General features: G+C 43.7%; 1 long non-coding RNA gene across 1 annotated transcript; it reads right to left on the bottom strand.

Moving 5' to 3' along the window:
- Nucleotides 1–5,428: 5,428 nt before the first annotated feature.
- LOC139042273 (uncharacterized) lies at nt 5,429–8,177 on the bottom strand. Its single transcript, XR_011498804.1, has 3 exons — nt 7,986–8,177; nt 6,492–6,613; nt 5,429–6,285 (listed from the first exon to the last, which is right to left on the bottom strand). It is a non-coding gene; the product is annotated as an uncharacterized lncRNA (long non-coding RNA).
- Nucleotides 8,178–24,377: the final 16,200 nt, after the last annotated feature.

Raw genomic sequence — 24,377 nt, 5'->3', positions numbered from 1 at the left:
ATGGCAGTAAATACATACTGATCAATAGCTACTTTAAATGTCAGTGGACTAAATACTCCAATCAAAAGGCATAGGGTGGCTGATTGGATTAAAAAAAAAAAAAAACAAGACTCATATATATGCTGCATACAAGAGACACATTTCAGACATAAAGACCCTTACAAACAGAAAGTGAAGGGATGGAAAAAGATATTCCATGCAAATGGCAATGAAAAGAAAGATGGGGTAGCAATGTTTATATCAGACAAAATAGATTTTAAAACAAAAACTGTAACAAGAAACAAAGAAGGGCACTACAAAATGATAAAGGGAACAATCCAACAAAAGGATATAACACTTGCAAATATCTATGTACCCAACATAGGAGCACCTAAATATATAAAGCAATTATTAACAGACATAAAAGGAGAAATAGACAATAACACAATAATAGTAGGGGACTTTAACTCTCCACTTACACAAATGGATAGATCATCCAAACAGAAGATCAATAAGGAAACATTGACCTTAAATGACACATTAGACCAGATGGACTTAGTAGATACACACAGAACATTAGATCCAAAAACTGCAGAATATAGATTCTTTTCAAATGAACATGGAACATTCTCCAGGACTGATCACATATTAGGCCACAAAACAAGTCTCAATAAATTTAAGAAGATCAAAATAATACCAAGCATCTTTTCTGACCACAACAGGATGAAACTAGAAATCAATACAGGAAGAAAACCAGAAAAGTCACAAAAATGTGGAGATTAAACAAAATGCTACTGAACAACGATTGGGTCAATGAAGAAATCAAAGGAGGATTCAAAAAATACCCAGAGACAAAGAGAATGAAAATACAACATGCCAAAAGTTATGGGACACAGCAAAAGTGGTTCTAAGAGGGAAGTTTATAGCAATACAGGTCTACCTCAACAAACAAGAAAAATCTCAAATAAAAAAATCTAACAGTGCACCTAAGGAACTGGAAAAAGAAGAATAAACAAAGCCCAAAATCAATAGAAGGAAGGAAATAATAAAAATCAGAGCAGAAATAAATGAAATAGAGACTAAAAAAAACAATTTAAAAAATCAATGAAAGCAAGAGCTGGTTCTTTGAAAAGATAAACAAAATTGACAAACCTTTAACTAGACTCACCAAGAAAAAATGAGACGCCTCAAATAAATAAAATCAGAAAAGAAAGAGGAGAAATTTCAATGGACTACAAAAGACTATAAGAGAATGCTACAAAAAACTATACTCCAACAAATTGGATAATCTAGAAGAACTGGATAAATTCTTAGGATAATACAACCTTCCAAAAATGAATCAAGAAGAAATAGAGAATTTGAATAGACCAATCACCAGTAAGGAGCTTGAAACAGTAATCAAAACCTCCCCAAAAATAAAAGTCCAGAACCAGATGGCTTCCCTGGTGAATTCTACCAAACATTCAAAGAAGTCTTAATACCTATCCTTCTCAAACTCTTCCAAAATTGAAGAGGAGAAGAAGCTTCCTAACTCATTCTACAAAGCCAACATTACCCTGATACCAAAAGCAGACAAGGACAACACAAAAAAAACAAAATTACAGGCCAACATCACTGATGAACATCAATCCAAAAATCATCAACAAAAGAATAGCAAATCAAATACAATACATTAAAAAGATCATACACCATGATCAAGTGAGATTTATTCCAGAGATGCAGGGATGGTTCAATATCTGCAAATTAATCAATGTGATACACCACATTAACAAAATGAAGAATAAAAATCGCAGGATCATCTCAATAGATGCAAAGAAAGCATTTAACAAGATACAGCATCCATTTATGATAAAAACTGAATAAAATGGATATAGAAGGAAAGTACCTCAACATAAGAAAGGCCATATATGACAAACCCACAGCTAATATCATTCTCAATGGAGAAAAACTGAAAGTTATCTCTCCAAGAACAAGAACCAGACAAGGATGCCCACTTTCATCACTCTTTTTTTTTTTTTTGAGGAAGATTAGCCCTGAGCTAACTACTGCCAATTCTCTTTTTGCTGAGGAAGACTGGCCCTAGAGCTAACATCCATGCCCATCTTCCTCTACTTTATACATGGGATGCCTACCACAGCATGGTTTTTTTGCCAAGTGGTGCCATGTCCACACCTGGGATCCAAAACAGTAAACCCTGGGCTGCCAAGAAGCAGAATGTATGAACTCAACTGCTGCACCACCGGGGTGGCCCCACACCACTCTTATTTAACATAGTGTTGGAAGTCTTAGGCAGAGCAATCAGGCAAGAAAAAGAAATAAAAGGGATCCAAAAGGAAGAAGTGAAACTGTCACTATTTGCAGATGACATGATTTTACATACAGAAAATCCTAAAGAACTCACCAAAAAACTTTTAGAAAGAATAAATGAATATGCAAAGTTGCAGGATACAAAATCAGTCGCGTCTGTATATACTGACAACAAAGTAGCAGAAGGAGAAATTAAGAATACAATCCCATTTACAATTGTAACAAAAAGAATAAAGTACCTAGGAGTACACTTTCCCAAAGAGGTGAAAGATCTGTACATTGGAAACTATAAAACATTGTGGAAAGAAATTGAAGAAGACACAAAGAAATGGAAAGATGTTCCGTGCTTTTGGATTGGAAGAATTAACATAGTTAAAATGTCCATACTTCCTATAGCAATCTACAGATTCAGTGCAATCCCTATCAAAGTTCCAACAACATTTTTCACAGAAATAGAACAAAGAATCCTAAAATTTATGTGGAACAACAAAAGACTCTGAATAGCCAAGGAATCCTGAGAAGAAAGAACAAAACTGGTATCCTACTCCCTGATTTCAAAAGATACTATAAAGCTATATTAACCAAAACAGCTTGGTACTGGCACAAAAACAGACACACAGATCAGTGAAACAGAATCGAGAGCCCAGAAATAAATCCACACATCTACGGACAGCTAATTTTCAACAAGGGAGCCAAGAACATACAGTGGAGAAAGGAAAGTCTCTTCAATAAATGGTGTTGGGAAAACTGGACAGCCACATGCAAAAGAAGGAAAGTAGACCACTATCTTATATCATACACAAAAATTAACTCAAAATGGATTAAAGACTTGAATGTAAGACCTGAAACCAGGAAACTTCTAGAAGAAAACACAGGTAGTACGCTCTTCAACATCAGTCTTAGCAGCATATTTTCAAGTCCCATGTCTGATCAGGCAAAGGAAACAACAGAAAAAAATAAACAAATGGGACTACATCAAACTAAAAACCTTCTGCATAGCAAAGATCAACAAGATGAAAAGACAATTGGGAGAAGACATTTGTAAACCATATAGCTGATAAGGGGTTAACAACCAAAATATGCAAAAAACTCATACATGTCAACCACAAAAAAGCTAACAATCCAATTAAAAAATGGGCAAAAGATCTGAACAGACCTTTCTCCAAAGATGATATACAGATGGCCAACAGGCACTGAAAAGACGTTCAAGATCATTAACTATCAGGGAAATGCAAATCAAAACTAAAATGAGATATCACCTCATGTCTGTCAGAATGGCTATAATTAACAAGACAGGAAATAAGTGTTGGAGAGGATGTGGAGAGAAGGGAACTCTCATACACTGCTGGTGGGAGTGCAAACTGGTGCAGCCACTATGGAAAACAGCATGGAGCTTCCTCAAAAAAATAAGACTAGAACTACCATACGATCCAGCTATTCCACTGCTGGGTATTTATCCAAAGAACATGAAAACACAAATGTGTAAAGATACACGCACCCCTCTGTTCATCGCAGCACTATTCACAACAGGCAAGACTTGGAAGCAAACTAGGTGCCCATCAAGGGACGAATGGATAAAGAAGATGTGGTATTTATACACAATGGAATGCTACTCAGCCATACGAAATGACGAAATCCTGCCATTTGGGACAACATGGATGGACCTTGAGGGTATTATGCTGAGTGAAATAAGTCAGCTGGAGAAAGTCAAATACCATATGATCTCACTCATAAATAGAAGATAAAAACAATGACAAACAAACATATAGCATTGGAGATTGGATTGGTGGTTACCGGAGGGGGTGGGGTGACAGAGGGGAGGGAAAGGAGTGATCAGGCACACGTGTGTGGTGATGGATTGTAATTAATCTTCTGGTGATGAACATGATGCATTCCACACAGAAACTGAAATATAATGATGTACAGCTGAAGTTTATATAATGTTATAAACCAATGTTACCACAATAAAAAATAAATTAAAATAAATAAATGAAGTAATTAAATTAAATACATATAAATATACATGTAATATTAAAAAAAAGAAAAGAAAAATGATGCTGGAGAACCAGGAATAGAGATGCAGCCCATCCAAGGAGAGCAGCAGAGAGCAGCAGGGGTCCCGGAGCCTCCCGGGCCTCTCTGGGGGACTCCCTCAGTGCGTCAGGGCTCTGACTCAGCCTCGGGGACTCTCTGGGTGGCTCCAAGCATCCCACCAAGAGGAGCCACGCTTCTCAGAGGCCAGCGTGCGTCAGAATCACCTGCAGGTTTTTTTTTTTATTTTTTAAAGATTGGCATCTAAGCTAACAAAGGTTGCCAACCTTTTTTTTTTCTTCTGCTTTTTCTCCCCAAATCCCCCCAGTACATAGTTGTATATTTTAGTTGTGGGTCCTTCTAGTTGTGGCACGCAGGGCGCCACCTCAGCGCCGCCTGACCAGTGGTGCCACGTCCTGGCCCGGGATCCCAACCAGCGAAACCCTGAACCACGGAAGAGGAACGGTGAACTTCCCAATCGGCCACGGGGGCCCCTGCAGGGCTTTTCAAACACGCAGTGCTGAGCCCCTCCCAGGGTTTCTGATTCAGCAGGTCTGGGGTGGGGCCTGAGAACAGGCATTTCTAAGTTCCCAGGTGCTGCTGATCTGGAAGTTTCTCTCCTTGGGCTGGCACATTGGAATCGCTTGGGCACTTGTTTAAGTTATAGACGCTGACTTAGAACTAAAATTGAAAATGGGATGTGACATGATTCGTTTACACCAAGAGGGATCTTTACTGAACTTGAACTGGACTGCAGGACAAAAAAGAAAAGCTTATCCTGTGTTACTCATGATTGCTTATTGCACATCGAACACGGCAGAATCTTTACGGAAAGAAAGGGTGCAGGCAGGGGAGAAGGAGAGTGTGGTCCAGGGACAGAATTAGCAGGGGAGTCTGGGCAGGTGGACGTGTCGTGGGCCACAGTCTCTGTGGCCGGAAGAGGAAGCTAAAGCTTCTGCACGCTCGCTGAGTGAGACGGATGCTTGGTTGATGTCCCCTGTCATCTGAGCACTACTTACGGCAGAACGAGCAGGGCCAGGACCGGGCAAGGCAAGCGAGGCACTTACAAAGGGCTCAAAACCGAACTGGGTGCCAAAAAATTCAGTAATTTATACAAATAGTTATTTTTTTAATTTTTAAATAAACTCACAAGAAGTTGCAACAACAGTATACCCAGCTTCCCCCAGTGTGGACATCTTATGTAGCTACAGTGCAATACCGGAACCAGGAAACTGACATCAGAACCTTCTTGCTAACTAATCTACAGGTGGCCATTTTTTTTTTTATTAAGATTATGATAGATTACAACCTTGTGAGATTTCAGTTGTACATTATTGTTGGTAATGTTGTGGGTACACCACTTCAGCCTTTGTGCCCTCCCCCCACGCCCCCTTTTCCCTGGTAACCACCGATGGGTTCTCCATGTCTATATGTTAACTTCCACCTATAAGTGGGGTCATATAGAGTTCGTCTTTCTCTGTCTGGCTTATTTCGCTTAACATAATACTACAGGTGGCCATTTTTAAAGGCTGTGTTCATGTGTAACATGTGTTCACATGCACTCAGCTATAATGCAATTTAAAATGAATAATATTTTAATGCAATAATTCTAAAGCTCAAAATTAATGACAAAAATCCATGATGAGCAAAATATCCAAATTTTAAAATAAAGATTAGTAAAAGCTCTGCTAACCACATTGGAGCCTGAGGCAAAAGGAAAAATTAGTGACGTCTTGTTCATGGTGGATTTTTTTCCGTTAATTTTGATTGTTTAAAATATTGCATTACAAGATTCGTTGTCTTGACCGCTGAGTTTTCTGGGCCCCTTGGGTCCTGCGCCTCCGGAGCGTGGGCGCCGCGGGCCTGCGGAAGGCGGGCCGGGAGCGGGGCGGGCTCTTCGCTGCCGGCTGCTCTGCCTTCGGGGCGGGGCAGGGTGGCACTGGCACTGGGACTCAGCTTAACTACATGCTGCAAGACGGAAGGCTTCCTTCTTGAGGCCAGAGACGCAGGGAGCCAGCGGCTCTGCCCCTCCCTCCGGCCTCTGCGCCCAGCTCAGCCGCCACCCTCGATCCAGACCCCTCCCCGACCCCTGCTTCTCCTCCCGGACGCTAACCGAAATCGCAGACCGCCCCCCCCCCCCCCCCGTCCTCCCCGGAGAGCAGCCTGCCACCTACTTTAGCGTGGGACTGGGAGTGAAAGCGGGTCTTGACTCAGAGGGGAGGCTGAAGGGTTTGGTAGACGCGTTCGGCTGAGCGTGCTCCTTCCCGGGACCCTGCAGTGACACGGAGCTGTGCATCTAAGAGAGAGCAGAGGAGTCAGGGGTCTGCGACATTCCATCCATGGCCAGGGACAACTGCCTTCAGCGGACACGTTTAAAAGGACAATGGGAGAGAAAACCAAGTGTGTTTTGAGCACATCACGTGTCAGCAGTTAACAAAAGGTTTTAATGTAATGGTGTTAATAGCGAAAGACCAAAAAACAAGTACGACGGAAGTACCTTTTATCAACATAAGGCTTTTACTGAGTGCTTGCAAAGCACTGTCCTGGGACTACAAATATTTATACCTGTCGTCTTTGACCCCTGGGGCTGGCAACCTAAAGAAGGCAGACCAACACAAACTCGAGTAACTCTAACCCGGGTTGACCAGGCGGACAGCTGTCCGTCAAGGTACACACTTCCTGCGACGGAGAGCGACGACAGCAAGGCTGCACTCTGACAGGGGCGGGTCGCAGCCGGGGAACCAGGCGCTCACGCTTCTTTCAGCTATGTGTTTTCCATCCTGATATTCGCAAGTACCTATACTTGTGTTTATTTTATCGCTTGCTGTTGTTTCCCAAATAGAAAGCCAAGTTCCTATTCTTCTGAACAGGCCTTTTGCAAGCTCATCAAGAAGAAATTAAAATCTTCTGGAGGCTCAGAGTAATTCCGAGAAGATCATTGTTAGGTAGCCCCAACATTTTTGAGACACAATTTATTTTTAAATCCAAATGACACAAAACATGGGAAGAGGGATCAGAAGGGAAAGGATTGATACTTACAGAGTTACTGTCTTCCCACAAGAGTTTGGCTAAGTCTCTGGACCTACCTTCGCCTAGTAGAGGCAAGAAAGAGGGAGGCAACCTCCTTACTCTCTATTCACCCTGTCCTGACCACGCCCAGCCACGCTCTCTCCAGGACCCCAGCTCTTCTGAACAGCATCCATCGCATGCTTAGACCACATGAGACAAGTACAAGAGGGTATGGGCAGGACCCCCGAATTCTGAGCGAAATAAAGAACAATCTAAATGCAATGGGTGAGGTTCCATCTGAAAAACCCTGGAGACGGTGTGCTCTGGGCATGTGTGACTGTGGAGGGTTACTGAAAGCACATCAATTATTGAGGAAAGACAGAATGAGCAGGAGGGATGGGTCATCCTGAAGTCCCTGAAAAGGGGCTGAGGCCCCAGCCCTGTGCAGGGAGAAGGTGCCATAATCAGCCAACAGGAGCAGTATGTGGCTTTGGTGGGCAGAACCCCGTAATGAAGCCGCCTCGTTGCGCTTTCACAACAAGAACCACAAGCCAGTCACACTGAGCAGATTCGCCTTCCTCTGTGTGAGCTTCCTGCGGCTGCTCTAACAGATTAGCAGAAACTGGGGAGCTAAAATCAACAGAAATTTATTCTCTCACAGTTCCGGAGGCTAGAAGTCCAGACTCGAGGTGTCGGCAGGGCTGTGCTTCCTCTGGGGCCTCCAGGAGAGAGCCCTTCCCAGTCTCCTCCAGCATCTGTGGCTCCGGGCCTTCCTGGGCTTGCAGGGGCATCGCTCCAGTCTCTGCCTCCGTCTTCACATGGCCTTCTTCTCTGTGTCCGTGGCCTCTCCCCTTCACATAAAGACACAAATGTTGGATTTAGGGCCCATCCTAATCCAGTAGGACCTCATTTTAACCTAACCAATGACATCTGCAAAGACTCTTTCTAAATAAGGTCACATTCTGAGGTTCTGGCCAGACAGGAATTTTGGGGACACGGCTTACCCTGACTCTCCATTTACCGAGCAACATTCTGATCTTGTTTTGCAGAGCTGACCGCACTGATCTGTCACCTGGCAGTTATGATTCCCGACACAAACGTAAAGCATCATCCGGCTTCGTACTGTGGATGTGTCTTACTGAGCCTCATGGCCACTTTCCCAGGAGGGAAATCCTGGCGTTCCTCAGATGGGAATTTTGACCCGTTGCACTTATCCTTCCCCTGGCAGCACTAACAAGAGCTTCATGAAGACAAGTGTCCCGTGTCAGTTTATCTGCAGATGTGTGTCCTCACACCAGCACAGTGCCTGCTACACAGCAGCTGTTCAATCATTCTGTTGAATAAATTAATTAAAACACTTAACATTTGATTGAGCGCTGTGCTTAATGTATTCACAAATGATCAGTTTGATTATGATAGCGGCCTTTTGAGATAAGTATTGCTTTCCAAATCATTTGAAAATAGGGAGGAGCCGCCCCGTGGCTGGGTGGTTAAGTTCACGCACTCCGCTGCGGCCACCTAGGGTTTCGCTGGTTCGGATCCTGGGCATGGATCCAGCACCGCTCATCAGGCCATGCTATGGCGGCGTCCCACATGCCACAACTAGAAGGACCCACAACTAAAATATATAACTATATACTGGGGGGATTCAGGAAGAAAAAGAAGGGGGGAACAAAAGGAAGATTGGCAACAGTTGTTAGCTCAGGTGCCAATCTTTTAAAAAAAAAAAGAAAAAGAAAGAAAATAGGGAAACTGAAGCTTGAGAAAGCTGAGTGGCTTCCGAAGCTCTGGAAACAGGACTCAGGCCCAGGGAGGGGCCACGCGGGTTAGCGTAAGACACGCGCTCTCAGCCGCGTCAGTTCTGGTCACTGACAAACCGACTTCTAAAACAGGGCTGAGTTCGGAGCCCTTCACCTCCAGGAGCCACAGGGAGATGCTGTCTGTGAGGCACCAGAGACCAGCCTGTTCAATCTCTCCACAGCTACAACACTACTTTCTGAGACTGAGTCGGCTAGGAAGATTCTTTGTATTTTCTTCCCCTGAACATTTCTCTGTATATTCTCTTCTCTTTGCCTTTTTTTCCACAAAAAGAAATACTTCCCCGTCTCTGCAACTTTTGATCCCTTCTAACCCCTCACTGTGCTCCATCAATTATCTCCTCTTCCTCCCCCTTCAGTTTCTCCCTCCCTGCAGTCCGCAAACATGCTCACATCTTCCCACCCTAAAAGGAATTCTTTCCTTGATCTTGCCACTCTCTCAAGATGTCATTCCTTCTTTCCTCTTCTTGACAAGAAGAGTGCTGTGCTGCTGTCAGCAGGAGGCAGCCCTGGTCTGTTGTGAGACATCATCTGTGGGGCAGGAGAAGGGATGGGGAAGACAGAGCCCGGAGAGGGAACGCCCAGAGGGCAAGAACACTCATTTAACTCCTACCTTCTGACTCCACCTGTATGTGGCTTTGACCCTTACCCCTTTTTCTCAGTGGGTGGGGGGGAGGTCTCCTAGAAGCTAACATTTACCACCCACTCATTCCTTTAGAGTCTGGCTTCTGCCCATGCCAGTCTTTCATTGGTGTCATTACTCTCATAAACATCAGCACAGGTCTGTTGGAACCATTATGCAATATTGCTTCTCCAAGTAATTCATGATTTGGTAGGGAGGAGACACTAGAACAGTTGGGAGTTCATCTCATTCCAAGTGATAGAGTACTTGACTTAACAATGTCTTCAATATAAGAACATATATTGTTACTTAACAAGTATAGAGGTAGGCTGTTTAGGACTTGTTGAGCAGTTCAGCAACATCATCAAGGATCCAGGCACTTTCAAACACTCTCAGTATGTTGACTTTCTGTTCTCATGCTTGTTGGATGCCAGTCACAAAATGGCTGCAGTTGCACCAGGTATCATAGCCTCACACTGCATTCAAAAGTAGGAAGCAGCAAGGCAGGAGGTGGGCAGAAAAGAACTTTCCTTTTAGTAGGCAGAAAAACATCTTCACAGAAGTCCCTCAGTAGTTTCATTAGACAGAACTGAGACATGGCTACTGGCCTTGGCTTCACCTTTTTCTTTGGCCTCCTAAACATGAACATTTCTTCAGGCAAACTTAAAAGGTCTTCTGTGTATCCATTGTACTTCTTGTGTATCTTGATTACAGAACTTAATGCTTTCATATCTTTCAGTGCCTTTCTTCCTTAATAAACCCCACCTTTCATCTTTTCATCCCCAGGTTCTGAGATCTTATGTTACTTACCTCATATATTTTTGAATGAGTGAGTAGATGAAGGAAGGAAGGAAGAGACTCTCTCTTAAGTCCTTGTCTTTTTCTTTTCTGCCTGTGCTTTTTCTGCTGGTCACGTCAGCTACTTCCACAGCTTCCACCCTGATATGTCTTCCACCCTGAAGCCTTGTCTTTTCAACTCCTGCTTGGAACTGGGAATCTCAAACTCAACATATGTGGGATGGGACTTATCATCTTCCATCAAAAAAAATCTTCTGAAATGGAGATAACATTTTTGGAAATATGTCAGTTGCTTTTCTCTATTACAATCCTTTCTGTGTGGTTTCTGACCGTTCATTTGCCTCCAGGAAAGTTAGGATGGTTGTAGGAGGAATGCAAAGAGGAGGAGGGTAATATTCAGCTTTTGATGTCCAGCGTGGGCTTTCAAAAACAATAATTTATTCTGGAAAATTCCAAACATGTGCAAAGTAGACAGAAGAGCATAAGACTCCCTGTGTGCTCGCTGCCCGGCGCCAACAGTTCTCAATCCATCAACAGTCGTGTTTCGTCTATGCCCCACTTACTACCACCCCCCAAATCATTAAATAGCCAGTTGGTAGTCAAGTTCTCCTAATTGTCCTTGGTTGTTTTACGGTTTGTTTGAATCATGATCCAGTTAAGATCCATTCATTGCAACTGGTTGATAAGTCTCCTATTTTAAAAAATTTACTGATTCCCCTCAACACCTTTTTTCCCCTTGTGATGTATTTGTTGAAAAAATCTGAAGCTTCTGGTTTTGCTGATCACGCCTCTAAGGGGTGCTTTGACATGTTCTTCTGTCCTCCATATCTCCTGTAAGTTGGTGGTTAAATCTGGGGCTTGTTCGGGTTCGGGTTGGACTTCCTGGCGAGGACACACGCTCTTCTGGTGACATCAGCAGATGTCGATGACCATTGCCCAGAACCATTAATTAGGTGTTGCAAAATTATGACTTTCTATTATTCTTTCTTCATTTGTTAGCTAGACTACTTCAAAGAGAAACTTCCCCTCCTCAACTAGTAGCTTATGATGAGGTACAATTTGATTAGGAAAGGCTGGAGAAATGAATTCTGCCCCTGGTTCCTTTCAGTTGGAAATGGTATTTAAATACCACACCCTGGGCGCTTGGAGTGCTCAATCTTAGTGGAACGATTGTTGTTTCTAGGTCTTTTCAATGGACAGAATAAATAAATATTTTTTGAAAAGACAAAATACATGATGAATTCATATTTATGTATCCAAATTAAATTCAGGACCACATTTTTTTTTTTTACCAGTCTTATATCTATAACTCCTCTTCCCATGCCCAAATCCTGGTTCTCAGTGACACCACTATAATTACTGGTTTGCGTCATCTCATAATCCATATACAACAATCTCAAAATAATAATACCAACACTATCATCAACAATACAATTACTGAAAGCAGGGCTTTTTTCCTTTTGGTATTTCTTTGTCCTTAGGATCCATCTGACTATAGATATACGGTCAAATTACTATGAGTTAAAGTCTCATGAGGGGCTGGCCCAGTGGTGCAGCAGTTAAGTGCATACCTTACGCTTCGGTGGCCTAGGGTTCGCTGGTTCGGATCCCAGGTGCAGACATGGCACTGCTTGGCACGCCATGCTGCGGGTAGGTGTCCCACATATAAAGTAGAGGGAGATGGGCATGATGTTAGCTCAGGGCCAGTCTTCCTCAGCAAAAAGAAGAGGATTGGAAGCAGATGTTAGCTCAGGGCTAATCTTCCTCAAAATAAATAAATAAATAAATAATAAATAAAGTCCAGTGAAATATCTCACCTGTGTGCACTGTGTCACTGGCTCAATAGACAGATTCATTTGTTTCATTGCTTTCAATTTTTAGGAATTTCATCTTCACTTTTTAAATTTAATTTTTAAAAATAATTGTACAAAATAGTCACCTGGTTTCAAAATCAAATCTACCAGACAAGGTACGGTCAGAGAAGACCAGCTTCTATACCTATTCCCTCAACCCTATTCCCTTTTTTCTCCCTATCAGTAACCTTTTCCTCTCTTTATGGTTTATTTTTCCATTTAAAAAATACAAGTTTAGATATATTCATAGAAAAATATATACGTGTGTAGGTATATATATGTATATTCACATCCCTCCTCTTTATCACGTAAATGGTATGTTAACATTTCTCCACTTGCATTTTCCACTTATCGATATAATCCAGACATAACTATGTAGTAGTAGTATATAGCAATATTTCCTTTTCCTTTTCTCTCAGTTGAATACCTCTCCGTTGTAAATGGAAGTAATTCAATGAGATCCCTACTGGTGGACGGTCGGCTTTTTGCCAATCTTTTGTTAAGTAGAGCTGCAAGGATAGCCTTGTGCATGTGTCTTTTCATATTTTTGCCACACTATCTTCGGGATAGATACCTAAAAGCAGGGAAGCCAGTTCAGTGAGTAAATGCACATGTAATTTGCTAGATATTGCCAAAGTCCCCTCCAAGGAATTATACCATTTTGCAGTCCCACCAGCACCATGTAAGAACGCCCACTTCCCCCAGGCTCAGCCAACAGAATAAACAGAATATGTCGTCAAACATCTTGGCTTTTGTCAGTCTGCTATGTGAGAAATAGCATCTTGCTGAGTTTTAACTTGCGTTTTTCTCATTATATGCAAGGTTGAGAATCTTTTTTAAATGGTTAGGGGCCATCTGGATTTATTTCATTTTCTGTGACTTTTCTGTTTCTATCTCTAGTCCATGTTTCTACAGATTTGTGGCCTTTTTCTTCTTTAATTTAGAAGCTATGTATATATTAGGGATAATAATACTTTATCTATAATATTTTTCCCCAGTTTGTTATATTGTGTTCATGGTATTTTTGGCTGTGCAAACTTTTTTCATGTAATTAGACTTATTAATCTTTTCTCTCATTGCTTCTGGATTTTAAACTTTAGGAAAGTTTTCTTATTACATAATTTACAGAGGCATTCACCCATGTTTTCTTCTCGCAGTTGTAGGGCTTAATTTTTCACATTTAAGTCCATTTGGAATTTATCTCAGTGCACCATATAAAGAATGGATCCAACTGTATCTTCTTCCGCACGGCTGCCCAGGTACCCTAAAACAACCTAAGACATGTATCTTTCCCCTGCTCATCTGAGATGCCTCCTTTTCATAGACTAAGTTGCCATATGCAATTGGGTCTTTGTCTAGATTTTTGAGTCTGTTGCTTGGTCTGTGTATCTATTTATGTGCCAATACCACACTGATTTAGGCAGAGAGGTTTTATAATATTTTCCTCTTTCCCTTACCTCTGTTGGTTTTTTCCAGGGACTTCCTGGCTATTCTTGCTTTTATGTTCCATTAAATAAACAAGCAATTCATTTTTTTATAGTTTATACAATTACAAACTTTATAATCAACTTTACCTCCATGAGATCATCAAGACCCCAGGCATTCCAGCTGGTTCCAGTGGCCGACCCACATCAGACGCCTCTTGGAGAAAAGGCAGCTGGGGTGGGTGGTGGAAACTAAGCATTCACTCAAGAGATCAAATCATCCAAAAGAGACTGAGGTGCCACTCTTTGGCAAGCTTAAATTTCAAGTGTACTTTCCTGTTACCGAGAAGGTGAGGTCTCACGTGAAAATTCAGACTGGTTATGGAGAAATAAAGAGATGAATTTTCTTTACACGTTGCCACAGGAGCGCGAGTCAGTTGGTGATGCTGCTCCTCTTTCTCTTGATTGTCTTATTTCTCTTAATAGCATAAGCATTCTCCTTCTCATCCTCAGATGGAAAACCTCAGGGTCATCTCTGCACCTGCTCCTTCACGCTCCTCACGCAGTCAGCCATCAAGCCTGAGGTCCCACCTTCACCCCGTCTCCGTGTTCTCCAGGATAATAGATCAGCGGGCTCCCAAGGCTTTGACCGTGTTGTCCCACAGGCACCCAGCTGTAATTTTCAAAAGAAACACAATCTTTCCAGAGCCAGCTCCATGTACACACACATGGATTCTCTTCTAACCAATTAAATTTAACCAATTAACTTTAGGGGGCAAAGTACACCAACTCCCATCACGGTCTCCTCTGTTCGTGATGCAACATAATATGGATGTTGTTCATCATGTGATTTGAGAACAAAACAGCATGTCTTCTCCAGACTGGGGCCAGTCACAGTGAAAAACACTCTGTGGGCTGCAGCTAGATCTCTCTTTAATAAATATCTGTATAAACACCGAGAGATAAAAACTAGTGTATTTTATCTACGAATATTTTTAGAATCTAAAAATACTATCAGATTCTACTCCTGGATGTACAGCAAGAGTAATAAGCACACATGTCCGCCAGAAAATACGTACAAGAATGTTCATAGCAGTCTTAGTCACCACAACTCCAAATTGTAAATAACCCAAATGTCCATCACTGAGAGAACGGATAAATAATTTGGAATGTGTTCTTTAGTGGAATGCTACGTGGCAATAAAGAGATCAGGCTGCTGCTGAGTGCGTCGATCTGGATGATGGGCAGACAGAAACATGAGACAAAGAAAGACGAAAAAGAGCACATCCTAGATCGTTCCATTTTTATGAGGTTCAAGACAAGTAAAACCAACTTATGATAAAGTCAGAAGAATGACCATGGGAGGGGGTATGGTCTGAGAATTGCTCTAGGAAATGGAACTTTCTGGAGGGTTGGAGAGATTCTATATATTCATCTAGGTGGTGATTACCTGAGTGTATAGCTATGCAAAAGTTCATTAAGTTGTATATTTAAGATTTGTGCACTTTCCTTGATGTATGTACTTTAATAAAAAAAAATCTCAAAGAATCTCGCCTCGTGAATCCCCAAAGACAGCAAACTTCTCTAAAATTCCCTGATTCCCATGTATCTGACACAAGAAAAGCCATGTTCTCACACACCACCAGAGTCACAGATCTAGGTGTATTCTATGTAATGGTGCCCCCTGGAGCACGAGACAGATCTGCATTTTACATTCCAGTTGAAATGGAATTTCTCACCCTTTGATTTCCCATCTACCCCAACCACTATGTGAATGAAGGAAATCTGGCTCAGTTTTTGGATCAGAAACATGACAGCGTGACACTGGAACTCCCACATGGGAAAGCAGAAGTTCTCAGGGCAAGCACATAGCTGGCTTCCCAGGCAGTCATAAATTCCTTGAGGGTGGGGAATCATCATCCTGGCCATTGTTTTATCCTCTGAGCCTTTAGCATTGTGGCTTTCCTGAACTGAGTAGAAAGTCAGAACAAATGAGTAAATGAATGGATGGATGGACAGATGGATGGATGAATGGACAGATGGCACCTATGTCCTCAGCAAAACAGTTTACTTATCATTCTTAAATGCATGTTTTCTCTGTGGTCAGTCCTCCTCAGGGCTCCATGATTAGAACAAGCCTCTCTCATCTCCTCCCCTCCAATTCTATTGTGTCTTTGATGAAATATAATTATATCTAAGTGGTATTTTTCTCAGTGTCGCTCCCTGTTGAAATATGTCCTGTTCTCATGATTTGTGTCCCATGGTGAAATTTTCCAGTGATAAGAGCTGGCTTACAATCTCACATTTTCTTCTCATGGGAATTGGCAACATTAATAATTAGAGTCAATTTGGTTTAAAACACACAAAATATATGGATATTGGGATTTCTCAGCAAAGGCTTAATGTAGAAATCAAATTGTCAAGCACTTCCGCCAGAGAAGAGTGAGTCTCTCTTCGAGGGCCAGCCTCGCCAGTCTGGGAGCAGGGCAAGTGAAGGCCCTGGGGCCAGGGCACAAGCCAGATAAAAGGTGCAGGTAGACTGGGATGGCGTTGCAGCCTGGTGGGGGCTTAGCCTGGGACTGCCGAAGGGAATTGTTTGGCCCAAGGCTGCTGCTGCGTTTCTGGAGTTTGTTAGATCAGGAGTGTTTTGAAGATGCCTTTTTCTATCCCCACTTAAATGTCACTGATGGCCTTGGGCCGCAGGCTGAGGGAGGAAGGTCCTTGGGTGCACTCTCTTTGCCCTCCTAGAACATCCACAGCAGTCTTTCCACTTTATCCCACACCTGTCCTTAACCCTCCAGAGAACTGGACTCCTACTCCATGCTGGATTAGAACCAAGACTTAACCTTAGCACACTGACATTTTGGGCAAGATAATGCTTTGTTGTGGGGTTCTCCTCTGCACTGTAGGGTGTTTAGCAGCATGCCTGGTGTCTACCCATCGAATGCCAGTAGCATCCCTCATGCCACTGTGACAACCAAAACGTCTCCAGACATTGTTAACTGTCCCCTGAGGGGCAAATGGCCCCCAGCTGAGAAGCACTGGATTAAACTGATTAGATATGAGGGCCAACATTCAAAACCCAGGAACCCAACTCCCAATTGTCTCTGCCCGCCACAACTTCCAACACTTCCCTAGTGATAAGGACTGGGAAGGGAGCAGTAAAACATTAACTCAAGGACTCCATAATAGCCATCCGGTGGGGTGGGAGTAGGGGCTATCCAATATAAGAAAAAGAAGTAACAAAATACAAATTTATGACAATATTTGGGGCATCCAGGACATCTTCTGCCAAGAGGCAGACCGGAGAGGACTCACATACGACTGCAGAGTTGGTGAGATCAAGGAGTATGTTTAATAAACCTTTTAAAATAAAATCTATGAACTACAGTATCTCCTTTGTGGTCATTCTGATGCAGAAACAAGGAACCTGTGAGCTCCCTAATTAAATGTTTCCTGTGATTCCAAGACTCGCCAGTGTTTCTGCAATGCTTGAGTAGCCAAAGAGCCACAGTGGGGTGTGGTCACCACGAGCAGGCCACACAGGCTAGAAGATGACCCCAGCCCTGTATCAATTGCACACTTCCTTGGCCCATGATGGCATGTCCTTGCCACTGCTTCATGTCCATGAGTCTGATCTCGCCAGAATGACTATGTAGTGACTTGATTTTGTCTGACACCAAATCTTTTCTCCTTCTCATAAAGGACCCTACCTAGTACCCTTGCTATAGAGCTGGGCACAGGACCCAGGCTGGGTCCATCATAATACTTCATCCCTGGCCACAGTGACCAATGGCCAAATTTCTTTTGCGACATTTTCAAAGTTGGGAGAGAAACCTCCTTTCCTCTCTGGTCAGGGACCTGTCAGAAGGCACACGGGAGGCTGGATGTGCAGGAGCCACATTGCCTATCACGTGGAGAAACCCATCTTCAGCCGGAGAGGCTAAAGCGACACCTGGGAGGAAGTCCTGGAGGCTTGAGTCCCTGGTCCTGGTCTGCCTGGTGACCAGAGGGTCCCAGTTCCCAGCTTCCTGAGCCTGCATATTAAGGTCCTCATTTGACTCCACAAGCCCCCCTAGAATGCCTCCAATAAGTCCCCCCTCCAACTTTTTATTCTAAGCAAATGTTAGTTGGAGTTTTGTCTGTTGTAACCAAGAAAGCGCTGGCAGTTATATACTGTAAATTCATCATGGTCAAGATTCTGTCTCGCCATTTTTGTGCATCACTCACAGTTTTATCACAGATGACCTCAAAGCTGGTTTTCAAGAGACATTTGTTGATTAATTGTGAATATTGAAGGCTGAACAGCAGCAGTTCTTAAACAACAGCTTTCACGTTGTTGAACAGGCCAGAAATGTACTTGCTTTATTCTCCCCAAACCTACATACCTTCATCTTGCCTGTGAGGGACTGTGCTGACATCAACAACTTTCACATTTAAGAATGACCTGTCTGTGTCATGTCACCCTGCTCATCTCCACGGTAGTTTGGCTCATTTCTCAGGGCCATGGTGTCATTCCTCCCTTCACCAGTGTCACTCCTGGGGCTGTTTAGTCAAAGAGGATAATCTGAGGCATAGAAGGAGTGTTCTATCTCGGGTACGTCTGTCTGGAGCAACTTGCCAGAGCCTATATTAGGTGGATAATATTACCTTCTTGATCCCTATATTGGTATTTAATTAACAGTTAATAAATGCATATGTATGCATATAATTATATCAGTAGATGCCACAGGGAAGTTGAGAACTCATTCCACAACTCTCAAATTCCAATTATTTGAATGTTCCTCATATTATTCATGGGGGCCAAAAAGCACGGGTGGGGGGGTGTCTCTGATCTGGCTTCCTCATCTGATGTGGCTCCTCTAGGCACGTCCTTTTGTCCACTGTTGTGATTTTTGCCTCGAGCCCTTAAGGGATAGAAAATTCAACCTTCTCAGTCTCATTCTCAGTGGTCAGTTGGGTCCTCTGGATATCTCCAAAATCCATAACTCACAAAACCCTCTATTAACTGTGAGGACAAAGGACAACCTTTGTTTCCTTTTCTGTGGGCCACTATCTTTGTTTTTCTGATATTTACATCTTACCTTCTTCTTGCTTAATGCAAAGAAGCAGCAATTCTAATATCTGTGCCTCAGACCTGTCTCTTCAGCCCTTTTATCTGCAGGCCATACTAGATTTCCTGTGTGATCCCACCAATCTCTCCTCCTAGTGACACAGGCCAGGATCCAAAACTCTAAAGTTGTGTGCCGTTAATGCATCTGCCATACCTTGATCATTTAGCCTAATATCCCAATAAGAGGTGTGTTTAGTTAGTACTACTTGTGTTTAATGGATCTGTGCTGGATCTCAGCAATAACTGTTAACTATGTGTCTAGTAAGCCATTTTGTTAGGGATTGGTATCAAATTTATAGGTCTGAAGTTTCTAGAATACATTCTGTCCTTTCTTTTTGAAATATTTCAGCCTGGAATCATTTGTTAAAACCCCATAATCCCCCCAAATTGGAGTAAAGGTCACAAATTTGCTGAAGGGTTAATTGCTTGAATTTCAATACAATTTCTGTGGTTCCAGATGTCTTCACAGAGCCCTCGTCTCGGCCCACCCAGGCCTCCTTGTGCATGCAGGAGGGACTGTGACCCTGCACCGTCACTCAGAACTAGCGTTTGACACATTTATCCTTCTCAAGGAGGGGGACACTTGGAATTCTCAAAATTTGTAGAGGACCTTCCTGACGGACACACCCAAGCTCATTTCTGCATTGGCCCTGTGACACCTGCTCATGCAGGGAGCCACAGATGCTGCGGCTCTCTGAGTCATTCCCCTCTTGAGCGTCAGCCCCAAGTGACCATGGGGATGTGCTCACCCAGTCACTGTGATTACAGGGGAGTGCGGCTGGCCCAGCCCTGCTCTCTTTGTGCCCTGGAGCCTCAAGGAGGAATGTAGTGTCAAGTAATGTCTTAGTACAGGGGGAGAAAACAGACAGATGGAAGCACTAACAAACTCAGGAGAGAGAGCCAGCTGAGGGGGGAGGGAAAAGGGGAAGAAACAGAAAAAAAAAAAAATTTCTGTGGTTCCAGCCATGGCCAACGAGAAGCAGCAAGTAGGACCATACTTGGTTATTCTGTGCCATCTTTCCTAAGAAGAGCCCTTTCCTCGGCCAACACACCTGAAGTTTTATGCCTGCCAGGTAGTATTGCTTCAGGTAAGAACTCAGTAAACGAGAACGAAACCAAAATAAAGCTTATCACAAGCTGGAAGGGTGATAACTTCAACAACAACGAAAGGAAGAGAATGACTTACTTTCCAACGTTGGAAAACTGCCCAGGGAACTGAAAATCATCTCTAATTGGTCTCTGATGAGCTGTTAAGAGGAACGCACCTAACTTCAATTTATAAAACCTAAACGCTGCTTTCCTTAACACAGGGAGCTAACTGAGGGCCGGGGGAAAAAGCAAGAAAAAAAGGCCCTCTGAGAATTCAGGAATCCTCTCGGGATGTCTGTTTTCCTCCAGGATCAAGTCCCGCATCATGGTGACTACAACCCAGTTTCCCACAGCAAGGGTTCTACAGCAGAGCAGAAAGTTTGCCGATTGAGTCAAGAGACCTGAGGAACCAAAATTGAGGGGAGCTCAGGGGCAGCAAAGGCTGGCTCCCCAGGCCCCCCTTACTCCCAGGCCAGGCTCCCCCGAGGCAGGAGCAGTAAAACAACGTGAGGCTTGCTCAGTACTTTCCCAGCCATTAAAGAAACAGAGTGAAATGGAAAGTCCGTGATGAACAGAAGTGCCCTTCTGTCTCAACCTCTCTGACCGGGAATTTGGACAAAGGGCACACTGGCCTCAGGATGGACTCAAGCAGGGCAGTTTTATAGTATCAGAACCACATCCTAATAGGAAATCATACAGGTTCAGTTCTTTTAGGCAACCCTTATCAATAAAAAGGCGTTCACATACCCAGGCACTCAAAAAGCTGAACTGAAAAGCAGGTATAAAGCAGCCTTAGGTTTGCGCCATCCTCATTCAACATTTTGAGAGTTTTCCATGAGCCAGACAAGCTTCTTCCAAGAGGAGTAAGATACAGCCTTCGAGGAACTCACGGTGCACCGGAAACTTAAAGCCCACTGGAAATCTGGGAGTCAAACCAAAACAGAGAGCCAGAGGATCGGCGTATCCACCCTCACGGCTCGGACGAGGGCAGGAGGAGCAGCTGGGGTGCACGAGGAACAGGTGTCGTGGACTTTGAGTGCAGAACTTGCAGGGGGGGACAGAGTTCCGTCACGTTACTTACAGGCCGTGTTAAGGGCCGGCTCAGGCCCTGGACTAACTGGAGGCTTAATTTTTGCTGCTCAGAGGTTCCTGCTAGTTCAGGGATAGAAGGACCAAAACAGGAGACTGAGGTTTATGCTAGCGGCAAGCACACAAACAAAAGCAAAGCACACACCTTTATGGAAAGGCCCTGGCAGATCTGCATTCAAACAACAGTCATTTGGATAAGAGAAAGTATTCAGATAGTTCTCAGCAGATGCAAAGAAAAAAAGTAACACCTTGGACTCCCATATATCATGCCTGCTGCGACTTTTATAAACCAAAGAACAATCACTTTGTCATTTTGGAAAAAGATGGGTGTATTTTAAGAAGCACCCAAGAACTCACCCAAACTTCCACTGCTTAAAATCTGATGGAGAATTTAGTTCATTCTGGCTCTTGGCTCAGAAAGATTCCAGTAGTTCTGAGACAGAAACAGCTTGTCACGTGGGCAAGATGATCATCTATATGATGGGGGGTTGGATAAGAGCTAACGAGGAATGCACAGAGATGGGAGCAAAATAAAAAAAAAAAAGTAAGAACAGAGAGTAATGGTAAAGGGAATGGACAGCAGAAGTCTCATTGAAACACAGGTCAGAAGATTTCTGTTTCAAAGTACATTTATCTTCTCTCCCCCATTAAGTTCCCCCTAAGGATTTTTAAATACTACAATTTCACAATTTTCTTTAATTGTGTAGCTTAAAAGCCCACAGCCCAGCATGGCTGCTATCAAACAACCCAGAAAATAACAAGTGTTGGTGAGGAATTGGAGAAATGGGAGACCTTGTGCACTGCTGGTGGGGATGTGAGGTGGTGCAGACACTATGGAACACAGCACGGAGGTCCCTCAAAAACTGAAAACAGAACTACCATAGGATCCAGCAACGTCACTTCTAGGTATAAATCCATAAAAATTGAAAACTGAGTCTCAAAGAGATATTTGTACACCTGTGTTCATAGCAGCATTATTCACAATAGCTAAAACGTGGAAGCAACCCAAGTGTCCACCAACAGAGCAATGGAGAAGCAAAATGTGGTATATCCATACAACGGAATATTATTCGGCTTTAAAAAGGAAGGAAATTCTGACACATGCTACAACATGGATGAACCTGGAGGACACTGTGTTCAGTGAAATGAGCCAGACACAAAAAGACAAATACAAGTATAACTGTATGATTCCACCTATAAGAGACACTCAGAGTGATCAGATTCAGAGACAAAGGTGAATAGTGGGTGCCAGGGGCTGGGAGGAGGAGGGGTGGCGAGTTATGTTTAATGGGGACAGAATTTTGGTTTTGCAAGCTGAAAAGAGTTCTGGAGATGGATGGTGCTGACAGTTGCATAACAATGTGAATGTACTTATCACTATTATTAAAAATGGTTAAGATGGTAAATTTTGCTATATGTATTTTACCACAATTCAAAAAAAATAAAGCTCATAGCCCAAGAGTCACATTCCTGTCCTGGAGCCCAATGTCCCACCCTGCCAGCTCTCCACGCATTGCTCTGGAATGCAATGCATGACACCTGGGACCTTGCTGGAAACGCCAATTATCAGTCCCACCCCAGACCTCCTGAATGAGAAATTCTGGGCCCTGGAATTAGAGTTTTAACAGGCCGGCCAGGAGATGCGGCTGCCCCTCCAGTCTGGGAGCCACCGCGCTCGGGTAGAAGTGGGGGCAGTTAGAGGAGCTATGTTTTCAAGATGGACAAAAAATGGCTTGGTGGGGGACTGCATGCAGGGTGGAGAATGAGAAGAATCAATACGCAGACGTTAGACAGATACCTGTTGAATGAATGAATGTCTTTTAAAACTTCTGCTCTTAATGTTTCTTTGTTTTACTAGAGTTAGAAAGGAAAGAAAAGGCATACTTCTGAATGCATCAGGTTGGAGAACGGGAAACAGGCTAGGATGGTTGATATATAACGGGAAACAGGCTAGGATGGTTGATATATAATCTTTAGAAATCCATGCAAGGTAGGCGTTTCCCAAATGTGTACTTAACTAGGCACATGGCAACTATGTAGCAAGTGAATAGCAGAGTCATAAATTTGCTTCCCGACAGGCCTGGTGAAGTCACACACAGAAACACACACCTCGGGGAGTTCTGAGCATGCTCTCTTCTTTCTTTTTGTACTGATGTCGGAGAGGAATGATGTGGAATGTGACCCAAGACTGAAGGGGCTTCTGGGAGAAGGGACTTTCAGTTTTAAAACTGGCACAATCCTGGACAAACTGGGATGGTTGACCACCCTAGCTGTAACACAGACTCATCAAATTTTCAAACCCAAAGGAAGCATCGAGTTCATCTAGTCTGTGGTTCGGCACTCTGGCTACAGATTAGAATTACCCAGAGCTTAAAAAACACATGATCCCGGGGCCCCACAGTGGACCAGTCACAGTTGGCATCTCGGGGTGCAAAACTCAGGCTTCAGTATTTTTTGAGAGCTCCCAAAGGGAGCATCGGGAACAACTGATCTAATCCAGCTTCTTTACCCCATAGATGAGGAATCTGATGCCACAAAAGGTCACTTGTCCAAGGTCACAATTAGGGTCAAAACTTAGGTTTCCAGACTCTAGACCAGTGCTCTTCCCGCCCACCACAATCCTTTTATAGATAATTACTGATTAGTTACCTGCAATCAACCCTCTGCCCAGCGCTGTTAATTAGGGTAAAGCCCACACACCACCTGTCTGGCCCGCAACAAAACAAACCTTGGAGCTTCCCGCTGTGCATGCACAGTTGAAACCCAGGACTCACTTTCGCGCTCCCTTCCAACTTCCCCCTTCCACCTCCTCTGTTCCTAAGTGCCCGCAGCTCCCGTGGGACTCAGATTCAGCCTCTATTCCTGGCCCAGGGCTCCTCTCTGCTCCTGTTTGCGGATCTGGCCTCCACTGTTTTGACCCCAGGACGCTCTCCCCTCACCTTCTGGCAGTCCCTTAGCGCAGGTGCTGCGGGCACCTGGGGGCGCCCACCTGGGTCCAGGAGCCCGCCTCGGCAGCAGCACCCTCACCAGGCGGGGCTAAGACAAAGCTGCTTTAACTGCAGGTAAACTCCACAGCGGCCTGCGACGGCAGCGCCGCTCCCCGATGTCCTGCGGGGCGAGCCTGGCTGCAGATGTAGCGTCGCCAGGGAAAGAACTCGCCTCTGGAAGCTTGGGGCTGGAAACCCAACCCTCGGGCCTGGCAGGTCTGACCGGGACCCGCTCCACTGTTGCTCTGCAAGATGATGG

Source organism: Equus asinus, chromosome 27 (assembly GCF_041296235.1).
Source record: "Equus asinus isolate D_3611 breed Donkey chromosome 27, EquAss-T2T_v2, whole genome shotgun sequence".
Taxonomy (NCBI): Eukaryota; Metazoa; Chordata; class Mammalia; order Perissodactyla; family Equidae; genus Equus; species Equus asinus.
Note: the sequence above shows the minus strand (reverse complement) of the source record. Positions and strands in the feature narration are given on the sequence as shown.